This window comes from Cydia fagiglandana, chromosome 1 (assembly GCF_963556715.1).
Source record: "Cydia fagiglandana chromosome 1, ilCydFagi1.1, whole genome shotgun sequence".
Classification (NCBI taxonomy): domain Eukaryota; kingdom Metazoa; phylum Arthropoda; class Insecta; order Lepidoptera; family Tortricidae; genus Cydia; species Cydia fagiglandana.
This window is the reverse complement of record NC_085932.1, coordinates 6,822,525-6,837,159: the sequence shown is the minus strand read 5'-3', so window position 1 is coordinate 6,837,159 and position 14,635 is coordinate 6,822,525. Positions and strand designations below refer to the sequence as shown.

Here is a 14,635-nt window from a genome sequence, read left to right as displayed (position 1 = left end):
AAATGTATTTAAAACATTAGACTGCTAGGTACCTAAGTCAGAAAAACTACACACAATCGTTATCATTGCTAACCGTATTAAAACTATGTTTAGTTAGACTTTCAATCTAAAATAATTTACAGCATCACACGAACTACACGATTTTTTACATCACACGAAATGTGTAAATAAAACAACGAAGCTCGAAGGCCCCAATTTACATAAACCTTTAGGCTAGTACAAGACTTTGCATAAAATTAAAAGCAAGCACAACCAAGCACGATTTGAGGGCGCCGCGAAACCATTTTAAAACTCTTTGCTTTGTCAATTTACGCGAGCGTTCACGTAACGTTACGTGTTCAAATTTAAACGTGCAATAAAACGGTTAACTTTAGGGGAGAATGGAATAGCAAAGCATTATTAAGAATTTAGTCCGATTTGGCAGTTGGGGCCCCTACTATTTTTGGCGTGAAAAAAGTCTATTTTCGCATGAAGAAAGTTCTTCTTTGTTTAATCCGATCTAGCATAGCTATTCCGACAGTTATTTAAAGAAAAAATAATAATTTCCTAACATGAGTATTACAACGGTAATATTTAGTTCTAGTTCATTTTTGTTTTACAAAAAATACCTATCAGGGTATTTCGATTGTGAAGGAAGAAACGAAGCAAAACCAGAACTTTCGAAACAAAGGTGAAAAAAAAAAACAAATACCGCGTCGGGTGAGAAACAAACCCGAATCGAGTTGTGACACATTGCAAAACGTAATGCGTGGTTTACATCATATTTAATATTTATCCCTTAATGAAAACCCCTTTTTCATTCACGGGCGACAGGAATGATAAAAATAAAGATCCGCTTGCCGAATATTGCCAATCAGGTTGACTAAATTACCAGCTTTTTTTCCGTGCAGCTTCACTCGTGTGAATGATTCGGTACGGACAAAACAGTCAATTTAACCGACCGTTTTTTCCGGTCAAGTTCCGCCGACAGGCTTTTATTTATTTTTCAAAAGCAATAATTAGATTTATATTGAATGGCCGTCGCATTAACGGCGCTGCATTTTGGCAGCAAATATCATCATCATCGTCTCCTAGCCGTTTTCGGCCACAACGGCTGGTTTCTTTTTGAGAGTGCGCTCTCAGGAGTCTCAGGTGACTGGCATAGCCGATATATGGAATATACATATGGATATATGAAAGTATCAACCAATTTTTAGGCGCGAATTTAACGCTTACACTGAAACTTGTACAATAAAAACGGAACTTAACGTAAGTTAGAAGTACTAGTGCTCGACGCTTCACTAGTATTCGACATGGGCACTTTATGTCAAAGCAATATATGTTAAATTTGAACGGCGAAGATTTTTCTGTAGGTATTCAAATTTAATCCTTGTCACTTTGACATAAAGTGCCCATGTCATATTAGTCCAGGGTCAATCATTAGTACTTCTACCTTACCTACTTTGGATTATTTTTTGAGATTAATTGGTAAAACGGAACATTTAATAAAAAATGTAATCATGTTCCAAATAACTTAGTTAAAAATACGTCGCTAAAATTTATTCAATAACAAAACTTATACGCTAAAATTAAAATTGTTTCTTTTATCTAGAAGAATCTAGCAATTTTTTGACAGGTAGGTATCTTAAAATTCTAATCAGACCGTTAATAACTCCTTTCTTTTGCACAAGTTCAGAGACAAATCAATTTCCCCAAGTCTGAAACCTAGTGATATTACTTTTTCGTCTTCTTAAAGATGTGATGATGGTCTGCATCCAGATTTCGATAGATCTAAACTATTTTACCCAATCGCATTCAGTTTCAGTACTATAACTTTCAGCCATTAAGCAGTCGTAATATTGGCGGCACTGAAATCCGGCAGCGACCCAGTTATGTATTCGTCACTCCATTTAACTACTTTATGGTCTGTCTATATTTTTATTACGCACGCCCTGCTCGTTCTGAATGTGTATTAAATAAAATGTGGTTTTTATTATGGACGACTTCCAGAATTGGAGTTGATGGAGCCTTCTTTGATTTAATGCCTACTATTATTTACTTCGTACATAAAATTTCCTTTTCACCACACCAGCTCGGAAAGTCTTGCTTTGCACTTCAAAAACTGATAGCTAAGTTGCATTTTATTCACATGTGAGGCAAAGTAATCAAATTCAGATTCTGAGTTGTTTTCTCATGTTTGCTGGTAGAATTGACTTTTAAATGATGATTTTGGACGATAGATAGGTATTTATAACATTCATTTGGATTTGATTTAGTTTGATCTTGTCTGATATTTTACATTTAATATTTGCTTCGGATTGGTGTGGTGAAAAATTTTGTGTTTCACTCGGGGGCAAATTTTGTTTAACCCTCGTGCTTTGAAACCCTCGCAACGCTCAAGATTCCATTTTTCGAACCACTCGCTACGCTCGTGGTTCAATTTTGGAATCTTTCACTTGCTCGGGTATCAATATTAGCACGAACGGTTACTCAAATAACTATTTTCTTTTCCAGTACTATCCCACTTGGAATAAAGTGGGGCTGAATGCCGGTCTTTTTTTTCCAAAACCTTGGTAACCTTATCTTAACAATTGGTTGGCGCAGGTGCTAGTTTTTATGCAGAATCTGCCACTTGAACATATTATCCCGGAGGGGCAATTTAGCTATCTTCTAACTTTCTAACTTTATTGTGATTAGTTTGGTCTCCATGTATTATTCTTCCTCAATTCCAGTTATTGCGATGAAATTATAACGTAGAGGAGGTAAGGGGACTAAGATAACTAGGTTAACATTATGTGGGTCATATTGCTAGGAGAAAGTACCTACACGTGTTTATATATTGTTGTGTGTGCGTGTAGCCTGAGCATGTTCAACAATTTTCATTTGACAAATACATTTTTGTTTCTATTTTGTATTACAAATTCTATTTCATTTCATTCTGTTTATTTATGGATACTTAACGATTTTTCCATTTAAAGACTAACAAAAAATACTTACACAAAAGTTTCCTGAAGTTTAACTTCATTGTGAAACGAAGCTATAAATATAAAACCACTCTCGTAATAACAATAAAATAACGGAAACGTCAAAGTATTTCTAAGGAAAAAACTTTTGCGCCGCATTTATTTCCAGCACCGGCATGAGTTTTTATTGACTTTCTGATTTTACCAGAGTTCACTCAAACTGAAACAGAATTTAAAAATGTACCTATATTTTGTCGCAAGTTAAACTTTTAATTCTTCTCAATCATGGCCCGATTAATTCGAACTTAAAGTTTAAGATACGTCATTTATTAATATTACTAGACACGATATGGATTAGATATGTCAGAATCAAAAGTGACTTTTTTGTTTGAAGCAATATCTCACTTTTGACACTGACATATCTAATCCATACCGTATCTAGACGCAATATTTGACGTGTCTTAAAGTTCGAATCTGGCCGATTGTTTGCTAGAATCGAGATTTGAAAGAGACGTACTAGATAAGATCTCATCTAGTCATCTACGGCGCGATTCGGGAAATGAATTAGAGATTAACTAGATACGATATATAGTAAAGATATGTGACGTCCCACAGATAAAGGTACCTTAGGGCGGTTGGCGCTTACGCTTTTATTATCGCCGTTCCAATATTATTGAGGCGCTATGCGTCGTCACATAATATCTTTACTATTTCATATCTAGTGAATTTCTAAATCATTTCCAGAATCGAGCCGCTAGTTCGTCTCTAGATAGTCTCTAGATCTCGTGATTATCTCGAAATCCGAATCGGCCCGAAAGTTTAAGTTGTCGAAATACCTAATAAGAATACCATAAAAAGTAACTATTAAACGTATTCAACTAAAACTAAATACACATATCATAATTAATGTAAATTAAAATTTAATAATGTTTTACCAAAATATCACGTTTGTACATAGGTACCTCAATATGAAATTTCACTTAATATAGTTCATGCATTTTACACAGATATTTTTATTCAGAAATATTCAACTGAAACTAACTAAATATTGTGATGAAACCACTGTTTATTTAGTAAAATAAATTCGAATGAGGTATTATTATTAAGATGGTCTACCGATACTGCGTTTTCAATTGGGTTCAACCTATAACATTGCATTACAATAGTTTTGATTGCATAGTTTACTTGGTGACTAGCAATTTAAAGTTCTGTCAGTTACGGGAAATCGATTTTGTTTCAATTTACGCGGGTCAGTAATCGATTTGGTCCTAGTGCTTTATTCATGAAAACTGAATTAGAATTAAGCCATTGATAACAAATCTATTATAGCCTACCAATAAGTCTACCAACTCTATTAATAGAGTTTATTTATTGAATAAATTTGTATAAATTATGGAATTTTATTTGTCGTTCATAAATTGTATCACACTTTCCTATAATGCCATTTTCCATGGAGAAACAAAAGGACCATGTTTGTATCGAGAAGTGACCGTCTAATATTCTATAAATAATAAAATAAAATAAATATAATAGGACAATTTTACACAGATCGACCTAGTCCCACAGTAAGCTCAATAATGGCTTGTGTTGTGGGTACTGGACGACGTTATATAATATAATATACACATATATAAATACTTATATACATAGAAAACATCCATAACTCAGGAACAAATATTCGTGATGAACACACAAATAAATGCTCTTATCAGGATTCGAACCCGGGACCTCCTGCTTCGTAGGCAGAGTCACTACCGAATAGGCTAGGTTCTATTATTGATGGCTAAGTTTTTTTTAAAGAACGTTTAAGTAAGTAATAAGTAAATGTTTACGACAGGTATTAACGCAAGTAATTTTTCAATGTTTTACCCCTTGATTTTATGACACTAAATGTCTTGTGCACAACTACATAAATAATTTTATGTTAAATCCTTGACCTCAACTATAGTTACCATTTTATTTCTTATTTTAATGTCATTATTGATTATTTTCCTTTTAGATTTAAGTGCTTTGTTAACTAGAATACCGATTTCAGTCTTCGATTTCACCGTATTTATTGGCCACACGCCAACTTACACTCGGGCAGATCTAGGTTAGACTCTCCACTCAAGACTTGGCCTTCGATTACGTAGAACATTATGTTTTACGTGATTAATGATTATGTAAGTTCCATGTGCGATTTAAACATGAAAGCTGGTATATTAAGCGTATAAATTATTCAAGCGCTCAGGCTGGTACCATTACTCGTATCTCCTTGCATAGGATATTTGGTCCTGCGTACTTGCTTGATACGTTCATCAAACCTAAATAGTATCATTTAATTACGACTTTTCCTTTATTTCTTAACATTGTGGTACCGTGTGCAGACGATTTCGCTTAATACAAAATTAAGAAATACCATTTACAAAGCAATTTCATTGACCCTAGTTCTTGTTCAATATTCCCCATATTAATATTTGTTGGCTCCACGGAAGTTTGCTGATACAACTTTACTGTTTCCTTCCGTTTTATCTTGTATGGTAGTCTAGACAGTATTAAGAGTTCAATGACCTAAAGTTCATGTTTCAACAGACTAAAGCTTAACGCATACATAGGGCGGGTGCGGGTCTTCTACTATAATTATGCACTTACATAATAGAGCATAGATAGAGCGCGGGATGGGTCGGCGGCAGTTAAGCAGATTTCAAAATGAAAGAATAACTTCGATTGTCGGAGCAGGTTTTTGGGCTCTTAACCGAATCACTTTTAATATTAAATAACGATCGGTGGGCCTTATGTTTCTGCAAGAACGTTTACGATTTTTAAAAGAGACATCGACATCACCCCCTCTGACGTGGGAGATGTCGCCCGATGATTCTGCAGCACCATTGTTATCTTAACAGGCCGCGTAGCCAGGATGCCAATCGCTTACGCTCCGTAGCGATCGAAATGCAACTGTCACTGTCGCACTAATATGGAAGAGTGATAGAGAGACATAAAGCTTTTCGTTGTCGAAGCGATAGCGATTGTAACTTTGGCTAGGCCGGCAGAGTGGACGATGTTACGAGCGCGATACGCTGGTGAATGATGGCAAAATGAGATAAATTTTACATCAATATAGGGAGCAATACTAGGCCTGAGCGAAATGTGTGTTTGAATTACTACTATACTAATTTACTCTACCCAAAGATAAATTACGTAACGGAAACTTAGGAAGATCTAAAGATGTTAGGAATACTTAGCTATGTTACATAGGCATATAGGCATATATTTAGATGTTCGAATTGCTGAATAATTTGGGTGGAAAGTCAGACAAAGTATGAAGGAAGGGGAATAAGTAAAGCAAGAATTACAACGATAGATACCAACCTAAGATATATTATGTAATACCTATCTCATTTTATATTGCTTATGTTAGTGATAAACACTTTATTGTACAAAACAAGACAACAACAACAATTAATTCCTAACAAGATATACCTATTACAGTACAATAGTACATGCACAGTATTGCAGTACATGTACAGGTGCTACTTTACTGCACTGGTGTTATAATTAACACATTGCGTAACTATGTAGATGATTTAAAGATGTACTGTAAAACGTTGCACACACACGATACATGTGCGAATAGGTAATTTGCACTTGTATCGTAATCTCCTTTTTATCTCGCTTTATTAGTTTTATTTTTTATGGTTTATTATGGTTCTGGCTGCGAAATATCCCGTACTATTTGCCCTAGGTTAAAAAACTTGCTAAATTTTATTTCCTAACTTACATCGGTATTGATCTACGTGGATATTATTGAATAAAAATGCGAGATTTAGTAAAGGAGGCTTGTCTTTATTAGCACACAATTTGCAAAGAAGAAAGCTACCTAGTACACTCAGTTTCTACGAAAACTGGTTAAGAATTCATTGCTTTACTTTCTTGTTACCGACTTGTAAATATAAGATCAAATTTTTAACTTCGTCTGCATATTACCAGTGAGTTTCTAACGTTGTTAGAATACAAAATATACTTTTTACTGATGAATCCTCTTCATCGGGCATAGCCGCCCACAAAACTTTAGGTGGATTAGAATAACACTGATACTCGGGGTAGATTTGTCTTGAATTATTTCTCTATTTAGTTTAATTCGATTGGTAAAATATATTTAAGAATGTACGTCTTTATTAATTTATGTTTTATCCCTTTCTTACAAATACATAAATCAAAATGACGGATTAAGACAAACGATGATTAGCTAAATGAGGCTTGTAACGCGTTTATAAATAAAGGGGTTAGTGTTTAAATTGATATTTTCATCTTTTTAAACCACTATGTAAAGTATGTACTTATGAAGTAGGTACTCAGACATCTTAGGTAAATTCTATTCACGTAATATTTCGTGCATATCGTACAAAATACAAAAGTCTGACGGAGTCGAAGTAATAAATTATTTAAGACTCCGACTAAGGTCATAATAATAGACGGCAGTGTAACTTTATTTCAAGTTCGTCTTTATATCAAGTGTTAAACAGATCTAACATAACATTCTTTTTTATTGCTTTTTATTGCTTACTTACGTAACATATTTACTTTGCTAGTATAAATAAAGACTACAATCATTTTAAACCTTCAAGTTTCGAGTTCAGGAACTTTTAGAATAGGAATATAAGAGGTGTACTTAGATACTTATTTCAAGTTTGATAACTGACTTATCTTCTTAAATAAATATTAAAGTTTCACGTGTTATATACATAGTTATTAGCTTCTGCCCGCGACTTCATCTGCGTTGCATGATGATGATAATTGATAAAAACTATCCTTTGTCCTTCCCCGAGGCTCACACCTCCATACCAAATATCATCTAAATGAGTTCAGTGGTTTAAGCGAAAGAGGTAACAGACAGATATACAGAGTTAATTTTGCATTTATAATATTATGTAAGAGTTTAATTAATTAGTAATAGTAATTAGATATACATAGAAATAACAACTAACTTCAGGCACCTATATTACGACACTGTTACGACAACAAACAGTCATATATTAGGTACCACTTATATAAGCCCCTATTAGTAATCGCTTAAGTGAACTCTCTAGAGCATATTTATTATATTTATAATAAATATAGAACGTGTCCGTAATTAAGCTCTTGCTTGATACTTATTTTTTCCGTCTTATTTTCCTTATTATAATAAGTACCTACAGAAGAAGATTCAGTAAGTAGCTCTTGATACTCTGTTAATAATAAATTAAGGCCCTACTTACGGTTTAATATGAGATGGATTTAATTAATTGCAGTACTTTTAATAAAATACCTAGTATGCTATCGTTTTTAACCGACTTCCATTTCATAGAAGGAGGAGGTTCTGTATTCGGTTGTGGCTATGTTTTTTTTTTTCTATGTACGTTCACCGATTACTCCGACATCCGTAGTCCGATTTGAGTAATACTTTTTTTGTTTGAAAGGAGCTACCTCCGAGTTGGTCCCATTTTAATTTGGTTCTGTTCTGATGATGGGATCCATGAGGAATTGAGGGAACTCCTCAATTTTTAAAGGCACATACATGGTGATTTGGGTGTTTTCTTAAGCAACTCGAGCATTTTCTCCCGAAAACCACCACTTTGATGAAGTAGACCTGATGATGATGATTGTTTTGATGATAATGATGATGATTTTTTAAATGTAGCATGTTCAGCGATTACTCCGGCACCTGTGATCCGATTTGAGTAATTATTTTTTTGTTTGGAAGGAGTTACCTCCAAGGTGTCTCCGTATTATTTTTGGTTCTGGTCTGATGATGGAATCCATGAGGAATTGAGGGAACTCCTCAGTTTTTAAAGGCACGTGTAAAGTGATTTCGGTGTTTTCTAAAGTAACTCGAGCATTTGCTTCCGAAAACCGCCAATTTGATGTAATGCAAGTGTAGCCTTACCACGAGTTTGACATTGACATATTCGCTTAGTTAGCGACGCTAACGACTTCGTAACTTGCTTTTTAAGCATCACGCTCGCACTAATATGCCAGTACGAGCGAGATGCAAAGAAAGTAAGTTACACACACGCTAGCGAATAAATCACTGTCAAACTCTTGATAAGCTGGTAAGGCTACTGATCGGGGGTTAGGGTTAGGAGTTAAGGGGTCGGGGAATGGCGGTTGAAGGGCTGCTGGTTCAGGGTCGAGGGGTTCATGGATCAGGGGTTGATGCACTGTGAGGTAGAGTGATCGGGGGGTTGAGGGTTGGGTCAGTGGCGGGGCGGAGGATGGATTTAGTGTAGTGACAGGAATTATAATTTCCCAGACGGACTCGAGAAAATTCCTGATTACATATTTATTAAAGTAGGTACTACACGAATTTAGTGTTAATCATGATGTTGTTATTCATTCATGCGTCGTGCTCTTAACAATGCGTTAAAACTAAAAATGGAAAAATAAAAACTTTTTACAAAAAAAAGAAAACCGACTTCAAAAAGGATGAAATAAAATATTATCCTTTTTAAGTCTATGCGTTACCAACTGATATGTTTGAAGTCGGTGCCAAGCCAAGTAGTAACAAATACCCGTCAAAAATAATGAGCTTTATGACTATAAATCCCATTAGAACTGTACTAATAACTATTATAAATGTGTAAGTAATTCTGTCTGCCTCTTTGTCGCGTTTTCATGGCTAAACAACTGAACCGCTTTAGGTGAAATTTGGCAAGAAAGTAAATTCCTTGAATTGTTTTATATTTTGAAATGTAGTCCTCTGAATAAGGGACGGGAAATAACTGAGTCCCAATCCCATGCTTGCGTGCCGACAAACATGGTACGGACTGTACCAAGTAGGTACGTTCATTGTCGTCGTGTAAGGCAATCCAACGTTATATCCTTATCGAATCGCACCAAAATCATGGTATGCTTCAAAAGTTGGCTTGGCACCGACTTCAAACATATCAGTTGGTAACGCATAGACTTAAAAAGGATAATATTTTATTTCATCCTTTTTGAAGTCGGTTTTGTTTTTTTTTGTAAAAAGTTTTTATCCAGGATACGTTATTCAAGTCCGAGATACCTGCATTTTCAGCAGAGTAATTGCGAACGGCTATCTTTGTCTCCGATGTTGTTGTTTGTTTATGTGTTAATAAGAGCTATTGAATACTTACAGCCGTATTCAAACAATGAGATACGTCAAATACTAGATATTGAAACGATATGGATTAGATATGTCAGTGTCAAACAAGTGTCAAAAGTGACGTATTTGTTTGAAGAAACGTCAATTTTGACACTTGTTTGACACTGACATATCTAATCCATATCTTTTCTAGATCTATTAACTGACGTATCTTAAGTTGGAATCGGGCCGTTATTATCGTTTTTATCGTGGTGATACTGAAATTTAATGACAACTAAATATGCACTCACCTTGCCTGAAAGTTCCTATCTATGGCAAGTAACTAAACCAGCATAATACACGTGTACCGTAAAACGGGGTGAGTAGGTTTCGCGGGGATAGTTGGGTTATGAATGGGGAGAGAAGGTTTGAGACCCCTCACAAACCCCCCGGTGAGAAGGGATTTTAAGGCTACTGCTACAAAAATAATGTATACCTACCAATTTAAAATGGGACTATAGTAATACGCATAATAAAAAAAAATCGATCCAACAATCTTCCAAAATCACCTTTGTATGAAAAACCCTCTCACCCCAAATACGAGGCACTACGGGGTGAGGTGGGTTTTCCTCTTTATCGTCAAAGTTATGAAATGGAACTACCCAAAATAAAATACAAACTAAAATACAAACGTCCGAACCACTTATTAAATACACCATTCAGTTTTCACATGTAAAAATAAAATTTTATCGAGGTTTGAAAGTCAAATTTCACCCAACATTTTACGGTACCTACTCCTTTGGAGTAAGTTGTCCATAACCTATACCAAGCAGGGTCAAAACAAACATTGATTTCTCTACTTAGTAGGCTTAGCACTAGTGCACCGCGACGACTACCTACTCGTCTGTTATAACTGTATGACGACGGATAGTCTATCTCGCTTGCGATATTCATTTTCTCGCTTCTGTCGATAAAGTAGAGTGCTTTTAGTAAGCTTACCTCAATCCCTAAAAACCATTTTCGTGATGCTGCACGGAATTTGGCATTTACGCCATTTACCTAATTGATATTCGCAAAAAGCTTTTGCCAAACAACATAATCCTCCGGGATGCCATGTTATTTGTAGAATTCCATTTATGATATACCAGTGAAATATTTATGTACGTAATAATAGTTATAAATATTGGACAAATTAACTTACATAACCTACCTGCATCATAAAGTACTCGTATTCTTAAAACATGAAGAAAATATATCCTATTTTTGGTAGTTTAGTGTAAAAATTGATCTGTTACGTGATTGCCAACTTTTTAATTTTGCCTACATTTCGAAGCGTTAGTATAACTATGTTCATTTTGACTACTTTTCAACAACTCTATACTGATAGTTACATTTCGCCATCTTTACCATTTGGCCAACTTTTAACCTTCCTCATACGATTTGATTATTTTTGCCGAATAATAAACTTGCCCATATATTTTTTTCTCACATTGCAATATTATTGTACAGGCCATAACAAACGTGTTATAACATATAGGTAATTAATAAATTTGAATATAGTTTTTGTACATGAGTATAATAACTTTAGAAAGGCTGTCTAAAGTTCGATTATTCAATAAATTTTAAAGTTTTTTAACTTTTTAAGACACAAATATAACATACAGATAAATATGTTATTTTATTTAGCAGGAGAAATATAATATGTATTTTATGTTTTATTGGTAAATAAATAAACGTCAATAAATTTAATTTTGTCATTTCACTTTTATCTACGACTGTCTATAGATTGACAAACAGAGACTGTTAATGGGTCAATTTAATAACATTGGCAAATAAGGAAAAATAAAGTTAAATGACATAAAGTTGGCGAAATGTAACTATCAGTATAGAGGAGTTGAAAAGTAGCCAAAATGAACATACTTATACTAACTCTTCGAAATGTAGGCAAAATTAAAAAGTTGGCAATCACGTAACAGATCAAAAATTACCTTGCTTACGAATAAGCCTTTGAGAGATGTTGAAATACGTAATCAAACCAAATTGCTTTTACTACTTTTGAAAAATAACAATAAAACAAACGTATTTGAAATATCTCCGACAACTCTTTGGGTCCGAAATCTTACACGTCACCCTCTAAGACCTTGCTAACCGTGCTTATTTATTCTGCGATTTCATAGATTTGTTTCTTACGGCGCGATTCGGGAAATGAATTAGACATTCACTAGATATGAAATAGAAACGATATGTGACGTTCCACGGCAAAAGGTACCTTATGGCCGCAATAATATTGATGGAGCGGCGTTAATAATAGCGTAAGCGCCAACCGCCATGAGTACCCTTTGCCGTGGAACGTCACATATCGTTACTATTTCATATCTAGTGAATGTCTAATTAATTTCCCGAATCGCGCTGTTATTCGTATCCATTACGTAATATTACCGGACTTTCCTGTTTTTCGCCACAAATTCGATTTAAGCAATCCAAATCCCACGAAACTGTACAGGGTTCGAGTCCCGAGGGATCCACTTTCGTTAAAACCCTTGTTTTGGGATAATGTATTCTGCTTAATGCGGATTCGACTTTTCTGGATTTATGGAACGAGGCCATGGGTTGGCAATTAAAACTTGATGCGGGAGCGGAACGGACATCAACATTCAGCCGTAAGTAATGACTTTTCATGTTATTCCTGTGTCATACAGGTCAATTCGAACTTACACTGATATCAGATTGATATCACACAATCATCGTGCATTTCGCTCGTACTTTTACAATACAATGTATTGGCGCAGGCGAGACGCGCGATAACAAACAGGCCAATTCGAACGTATACTGACATCAGAATGATATTTAGTATCGTGAATTTTAATCGTGCTTGTCCGTACATATATTGGCGCGGGCGAGATGCGAGATGCACGGTAACTAAGTAAATACCATGATTCAAATATCATACCGATGTCAGTGTACGCGAGTACGTACGAATTGGCCTGAAAGTTTATTCCGCTTAGTGCTCGCAAATGGAGCTAGGACTTCCGAAACATGTCGCGGGAGTGTCTAATACCTTCTAAGAAATAGGTCCCTGTCGGCTGATTTAATTATTGAACTTTATACTAGACCGGCTTGATACTTAACTTTTGTAAAATATGAGAAGATATAGGTAGTTACGCGATATCAAATGAACCCAAACTTAGCCAGTTATTAAGAGTCACAAGAACTTAGCCACCACCATACAATCTAAACTTAACTCTCTTATTATAAAACGACATTGTGAAATAACATGAAATTTGACATGAACATTTAAGTTCCTCATAGAATACTTATACTTGCTCTATTTTCTTTGCATAACATTTTTTTAGCAACAAAAATCTAGTAAGGGAGGTCGGAGACCATTGAGCAGTCGGGTGGCTCGGGCACCTCTTTGTAATGAGTTCTTATTTACAAGGGGGTGCCCGCGCCTCCCGACTGCCTGTGTACCTGCCCTACCAGACAGAATATATTATGTTACGTTAATATTCATGCAAAGTATCATGTACCTCTATTTAATAAGCAGGTCGATTTAAAATGACAACGTAATTTCAATTGTATGGGATCTAAAGCCGACCACTGACTAACAGTCCGCCGGACGATATCGGCCGGTCAGTTGTTCGGAACTGTCAAATTTTTGTTCTAACTGACAGGCCGATTTCGTCCGGCGGCCTGATAGTCAGTGGTCGGCTTTACTTACTTCTTGGGATCTTAGGTTTACTTTTTTGTACATAGTGTTCGTTTGTCTATCATGGGATCTTGGGTTTACTTTTTTGTACATAGTGTTCGTTTGTCTATCATGTTTGTTTAATTTACTCCCAATTGCTCAAAGGTTGACTGGAAGAGATCCCTTATAGGGATAAATTCGCCTTTGTACATTATATATATTTTTTGTTTCATTGTAATTTAACCTGTCTCATGTAGGTACAATAAAGTGTTTACATACATACATACATCTTTTAGGCAGCGGGTTCGTGTGACCCTTAATGCCATCCTGTCCCAAGGGTAGTGACCAAAGGTTTCTGTTAGGTGATAATTGTTAATCTCTATCTAACTTGCTAACTGTTTATATTGTTAAGTAGATTTATATTAAATTAGAGGACCAGTATGTAAACTAAATACGTACAAACCTTCACATGAATCGAGCTTAATTTATAACAGATATCGATAATGTTTTGCCATTAATATGGCATCAACTTTAATGAACCTGTGTACATATCCTTTTAGAAGAAGGAAGATTTATTTATTTCCAAAGTGTATCATTGTCTGGTTATACCTATGAATGTAATCGCATATAATCCATATAAAGATGTTTCGGGCAAAAAAAAACGGCGACAAACGTGCTGTGAGTTGAAATCGGTGAAATGCTCTTTTTGAAATAGGTTGTCACATGGAAAACATAAGACTGTTAGGGTAAAATTTAAAATGTACTACCTGTAATTATATGAATCATTTGTGTATCTGAAAGTTTCAGATGATTTAGTCGTATCATAATTACATACTAACCAGACTACTTATATAAAAAGACGAAGACACATTAAAATATGTATACCTCACTCTCGCTGATTAACCTAACTAAGCACGCTCTCAACTTAAGATGACAACACAAACA

At 35.1% G+C, this 14,635-nt stretch overlaps 1 protein-coding gene across 1 annotated transcript in view; it reads right to left on the bottom strand.

The window, feature by feature from the left end:
- Positions 1 to 14,635, bottom strand: part of LOC134680053 (uncharacterized) — a 113,920-nt gene that overhangs the window by 98,727 nt on the left and 558 nt on the right. The gene's annotated exons all lie outside the window — the stretch shown is intronic.